The 6,534-nt window shown below is 47.1% G+C and overlaps 1 protein-coding gene across 22 annotated transcripts in view; it reads left to right on the top strand.

Moving 5' to 3' along the window:
* Positions 1 to 5,972: 5,972 nt before the first annotated feature.
* Positions 5,973 to 6,534, top strand: part of KLHL13 (kelch like family member 13) — a 222,051-nt gene continuing 221,489 nt past the window's right edge. For 3 of the 22 annotated variants that reach the window (XM_072743637.1, XM_072743644.1, XM_072743623.1), the window contains exon 1: positions 6,082 to 6,372. The gene's annotated coding sequence lies outside the window, so the exon portion shown is untranslated. Of the gene's footprint in view, positions 6,454 to 6,534 lie in introns of all 22 variants that reach the window. The other 19 variants (XM_072743638.1, XM_072743641.1, XM_072743629.1 and 16 more) reach the window with 13 other exon arrangements.

Genomic DNA, 6,534 nt, shown 5'->3' with positions numbered 1-6,534 from the left:
GTTTGTCAAGGCATCTGACTGATTTTTAAAAAGTATTTAGCTATAAATCTTATTTTTAAAAGATTTTTATGTATTTATTCATGAGAGATGCAGAGAGAGAGAGAGAGAGAGAGAGAGAGAGAGAGAGAGAGAGGCAGAGACACAGGCAGAGGGAGAAGCAGGCTCCATGCAGGGAGCATGACACGGGACTCCATCCCGGGACTCCAGGATCACACCCTGAGCCGAAGGCGGTGCTAAACCGCTGAGCCACCCGGGTTGCCCCCTGACTGATTTTTTAAACAGATAAGTGACATACAATGAACTGCACATATTTCAAGTGTACAATTTAATATATATTGACATTTGTACATACAGGTGGAACCATTACTGCAGTAGTGATAATGAACACAGAGTTAACTATCAAAAGTTTCCTTGTACCCCTTTGTTACTTTGTTACTTCCCTCACTCCCTATTCTTATCCCCAGGCAATCACTGATCTGCTTTCTGTCATAATAGATTATTTTGATTTTCTAGAATTTTATATAAATGGAATCACTTATGTCTTTTTTGGTGTGGCATCTTTCACTTGGAATAATTATTTTGAGATTCATCCAGGTTGTTATGTATATCATGTTGCAGCATGTTGGTGGGGAGATAGACAATGGTTATATACTATTTCTTGTTGGAGCCTGCCAATGAGGACTCCATCCATCACAGAGAAGCTATTCTGAGTTTTTGATGCATACATCCCTGCCTGCTTGTTTTCTCCTCTTGAATATTGCACAGAAAAACATAACATGTCTAAAAAGGAACTTTCTAGGCAACAACCTCCATCCGCCCCCCACCAAAAAAACCTCCCCCGAAACCCACCTGCTCCAGCCTTCCCCGACTTATTAAATGACATCATCTTTCCTCCAATTGAATGTGTCTTCCTAGTTGCTGGGTCATCCTCAATAGATCTCTAATTCATCTGCTTTTTTTTTTTTTTTCTGTCTCTACTGCCACCACCCTATTCGAAGCTGCATTGTCACTAGTTTGCCTACTGTAGCCTTCTTAACCAGTCTCAGCTTGGCTTTGCCCAAGGCCAACTCAGAGAAGCCATGGTGATTCTAAAACATATATTGCCTCTTCTCACCCTCGTGCTTATAAAGCTCATCAGTAGTATCATTTGCACTTGAAGTCAACTCCGAACACTTCACCATGGCCTGCAGGCCCTACAGGATCTAGCCCTTGCCAGCATCTCCAACTTCCTCACATTGTCCTCTTCTCCCTTGGTACTCAGTGGCCTCCTTTCGTTCTGCAAATGCACCAGGCTTGTTCCCACTTCAGGGCCTTTACCCACGAGGAGCTTTTGGTACTAATGAAAGGATGACAGAGAGAGGATTGCAGTCAGAGGGCTACGAATGGGGAAGTTAAGAGGCAGATGAGTGTGTTATTTGAAGACACAGAGTAGGAAGTCAGTTGAGACAGGGGAATTGAGGACCCTTTGTGTTGTGGGGGTTTCTGTGGGTGCAGTCCTCTGTAGAGTCAGGACATAGGCTGGAGCATCTAGGCAGAGAGAGGAGCTCACCCTATAGCTTTATTTTTAGAACCTTATACTTACAGCTTCCCCAGGAAATTTTTGATTTCTAACCCTCCAAATTCGAGCTCCTGTAAGTGTTAAATGCATAGGAGCTGTGCTGAGAATTCGGCTCTGAAAAGTTTTGACAGAAGAGGGCAGGGTTAGAATCTTCTCAAAGGCCCTCACACAGAGTTAGTATAGTTTATGGCTAGGGTCATCTTTGATGTTAGAAAACCTGTACAGATCCTTTAGATCCTTTCCTCCCTCTGACTCTTCCAGGTTGAGCTTGACCTCTCCTTGAAGCCCAGTTAGGAGCTCACTTATTCTAGAGCTCATTATCTGACTAAGAGGGTGGGAGCATGTTGGTTTTTCTTCACTTAGCAAGTGTGTATTTATTTCTGTGTTCAAACATATAACTCTGCCTCCACTGCACTGTATAGTGTGTGTGTGTGTGTGTGTGTTTGTGTGTGTATACACATATCTGGCTACTTTTCATATCTGGACTAGTTTCTGAGCCACAAGAGAATGGAAATCTTTCTCCTAATTCTGTTCCTTATTCCATTCTATGGAGTAAAGGACTAAGCAGGGACACCTGGGTGGCTCAGCAGTTGGGTGGCTGCCTTCGGCTCAGGTTGTGATCCCGGGATCCAGGTTTGAGTCCTGCATCAGCCTCCCTGTGAGGACACTGCTTCTCCCTCCACCTGTGTCTCTGCCTCTCTCTCTCTGTCTGTGTCTTTCATGAATAAGTAAATAAATCTTTTAGAAAAAAAGGACTAAGCAGACACCCTGTAGGCTCTCCATAAATACTGGTTCCATTCAGTAATGGACCAGATGAGTGTTTCAAAGGAACACAAATGGAGCAGAGAGGCGAAAAAGGTGTCCTCATACTTTTCGTTTGTTCTTTAATCAGAGTGAACATCATTGTAATCCTTTGGTTTCACAGCTGTTAGGCACACAGCAGGTTTACAAATATTTCTTGAGGGTCTAGGCATCTGCCATGGCTTTGTGCTCTTTGACACGTGTGTGTGTGTGTGTGTGCGCACGTGCATATGTGCATGTGTGTCCATAGCTGCCTGTGTGGTCTCTGTCTTGGTGCATTTTTATAAATATATAATTAAACTGGTGCTGTCAAAACTTTGGAGAGTGTGGTGGGAAGAATCCTAAGATGACCTCCAAGAGTCTTGGCCTCTGGTGTAGATGCCCTGTATATTCTCCTCCTCTTACATGTAGTCGAGACCTGTGAATATGCTAAGGTCACTCTGATGATTTGGCTACATTATACGACAAAGGAGAAGAGAGTTTGACTATGTAATTAAAGTCCCTTCTGGAGGGGAGAGTTTTGCTGAGCTGCCAAAGCCAACAGCCATGTTATAAACTGTATATGGAGAGGGGCAGGCTCTAGAGCCTTTAGATGGTGAGAGTCTCAGTCCTATAAGTATGAGGAACTGAATTCAGGCAACCATATGAATGAGCTTGGAATAGGACCCTGAGTGCCACATGTGAATGCAGCCCAGCTGACACTTTGCAGCCTTGTAAGACCCTGAGCAGTGCGCACAGCCACGCCTGGACTCCTGACCCATGGAAACAGAAATGTATGTGGTTTTAGGCTGGCCACCAGGTTTGTGGCAGCTTGTTTATTTTTTTTAAAGATTTTATTTATTTATTCATGAGAGACACAGAGAGATAGAGGCAGAGACACAGGCAGAGGGGGCCTGATGTGGGACTTGATCCCAGGACCCCAGGATGACGCGCTGAACCAAAGGCAGACGCTCAACCACTGAGCCACCCAGGCATCCCTGTGGCAGTTGGTTACGCAGCAGTTAGCAATAACTAATACAGAGGATACTCTAGCTGGAATTTAAAAATGTTTGCCATTATATTAGTTTGTTAGACTGGATGGTGTCAACAACAAAGGACAGAAATGTATTCTCTCATAGTTTTCATAGAGGCTACATGTCAGAGATCCAAGTGTCAGCAGGTTTGGTTTCTTCTGAGGCCTCTTTCCTTGGCTTTGCCAACTTCTCACTGTATCCTCACGTGGTCTTTCCTCAGTGTGCATGCAGGTATGTGTCCTGAACTCCTCATCTTAAGAGGACAATAGTTGGATTAAGGCCCACGCTAAAGACCTCATTTCAATTTAAGTTCCTCTTTAAAGAATTCATCTCTGAATAAGATTACATTCTGATGTATTGGGGGTTAAGATCAAGCATATGAATTTTGAGGAGGGGGACATAATTGAGCCCATGATAGCCATCATTCTTTTCTATATTCTTTGCACCAATACTTTCTTTTGACTTGTTTTCTCATTTCTTGAATCTCTGTTGTATCTCCCCATTCTTCAGATTTTTACTGTACAGTTGTATCTTCAAATGCTTTTCATAGTTCTTGACATTTTTGGGTACAGGTTAGCATGGGAAATCCTTCATAATCACATCTCTAACTTATAGTGGCCAGTCTGATATTAATAAAAACATCACTTAACATTTGCATATATTCTTTACATGTGTATAAGGTACTTTGACATGACTTATTTGATTTAAAATCCAGAATGACACAGTGTGCAGGACTGGCCAATATCATTATTATCCTCACTGTAAATTCAGGAAAACATACTCAGGGAGTTGATGGGACTAAACTAACGATGTCACATAGGATGTAAGTGTCTCCTAACTAACTCCAACTAGAGTGCTTTGTCCACGAGATAAACTATCCAATACATTCCTACAGAATATGTATTCATAATAATGTTATTCCCATCTGGCTATTTAAATTCAGATTCTGTAATTAACCCTCTCCTTGCTGTGTATCATGAAGGGTTTTCTCATCTTGTGAATAAGGGCCACTGGGGCACACCTGATTATTCCATTTTCCTGTCTTTTCTGTTGGAGAACTTACTGTAAAACAACCGCACTTGAACCTTTTTATGGCAGGGGTGATGCAATGACTTGGATGTGTATCAACTCAGTTTTTATTTATTTTCAGCCTACGTGCCAGGTTTTTAATATATGCTGAAATCGATTGCTTTAAACATATCTCCTCAATGAGACCGTAAACTTTTGTAACAGGTGCTTTCTGCATAATAAGCATTTTGTGTGTTATGTAGGGATACAGTAATTAATGAATAAGCTTGGTGGAGAAGTCAATGAATGCATTGTGGTTTACAAAGATGAATTGCATTGAAAATACTGACAGGTAAAAGATAATAATGCAGATTCCATGTGCATCTGGAGTTTCTTCTTTTTGCCAGTTTGATAAAGCCTAACATCCTGGTCATATCTTTAGTTCTAGAAAGTCTTTGAGTGGCTGATTGTTTTCAAAGTCACCTAAAACCTGCTGCTAGAATTTCAGTGTATGGAATCTGAAATAGTAAGTCAGCAATGCTGACAGCTCAGATTCCTGTCTATTTACTGGCAGGCAAAGGGAGAAATATTAGGAAATATAACGAACTACAGTTCCCATACTCACCCAGTCACTTCCTTAAGGAAAACACAAAACAGAACAGTGAGCAAACTGGTTGTCAATAGCAAGCTCCCATTATTTTTCCAGGAGGCGTCTGGAATTACCAGTAGACGAGTCTAAGGGAGAGGTATAGGAAGGTGGCCTCAGGCTGTAGCCTTCTAGAAGGCAAGGAATGGATAGAAGACCTGAAAGGGAAAAACAGGGTTGACTTGGAGTTCTTGTTGGGGGCTAGGCTGACTGAACTGGGAGTAGAGTTAAGATTCTGACTTAGAGCAGCAGCAGCCCTACCGGTTTGGAAGCTTGGGTGCTGGGACCACACTGCTTGGGATCCCGGGTCCTGCTCTATCCCTTACTAATTGTGTCACCTTCGCAACTTGCTTGACCTTTATGCCTCAGGGTTGTCACTTGCAAAATGGAGATGAGAATAATGTGGATCTCGTGGAGTAGCTGAGAGAGTTAAGGGAATTAACAGTTCAGCGCGTGGTTTGTAGTAAACGCTCAGTAAAATGTTAAACTGCTGTAGCTGTGGTTGTGCTTCCTCTTTCTTCATGCTCTGCACTCCCGTAGGGAGGGGGACACACGAGACGCTCGGCGCACGGGAAGGCTTATTTGGAGGTGCGCGCCCCTCCGAGGCGAAGCGGCTCCGCTCCGGGGCGCACCCCGGCGCCCGGGGCCCTGGGCGCGTATGAGGGGCCGAGAGCAAGGCCGGCCTCCTCCCTGGAGCCGCTGACCCGGGGCGCTGGCGCCCCGGATACTTGACAGTTTTCACCTCTCCTGCCTCCTGGGCACTAGAGGCCATGTGTGCTCAACCGCGAGCGTCCCGGCTCCGGAGGTGTGAGGGCCACTGGGCGACCCCCCCAACCCCCCGCCGCCCCGGGCCACCCCGGCCCCGCACTGCTTGTGAGGGAGGAGTTCTGCTCGGACCCCACGCACGGTCCTAGCCCCAGCTTTCCCCTCCGCCTCCCGCGCAGGCGCCGCCGGGGCCACCCCCGCCGCCATGTTGCCCCCGCCCGCGCGCTCCCTCCCCCGCCCCCCTCCCCTCCTTAACTGGGCTCCCGCCCCCTCCCTCTCCCCCCACCCCCCGGTGAGGTCAGGCGGAGGCTCTGCCGCTGCGGCCGCGGCAGCTGAGCTCCCATTCCGGGGAAGCCTGGAACGGGGACTTTCGAAAATAAGTGCAGCAGCTTTCGGGTTGGGGTCCGCGCTCTCCGCCTGCTTGAGGGCGAAGTGACCAGGGCGAGCGGGGGGTGCGGAGGTGCGGGGGCTGGTGTCTCGCAGCAGGAGGGAGCCCCGGCTGCGCCGCGCGACTCGCTCTTTGGCCCTCGGAGCGCAGCGGCGGGCTGACGGGCGGCGGGACGCGGGACGCAGCGAACAAGGTGAGGCAGGGTCCTGAAGTCGCAGGGGCTTCAGCAGCCGCCTCCTCGCCTCCGGGACCCGGCGCGGCGAGGCGGTGCGCGGTAAGGAGTTGTGCCCCGCACCAGGGCAGAGGGACACGGAGCCAGATGGGCTCTTTGCACGCCCCCCCTCTTTCTCCCTCG

This window comes from Vulpes vulpes, chromosome X (assembly GCF_048418805.1).
Source record: "Vulpes vulpes isolate BD-2025 chromosome X, VulVul3, whole genome shotgun sequence".
Lineage (NCBI taxonomy): Eukaryota > Metazoa > Chordata > Mammalia > Carnivora > Canidae > Vulpes > Vulpes vulpes.
Note: the sequence above shows the minus strand (reverse complement) of the source record. Positions and strands in the feature narration are given on the sequence as shown.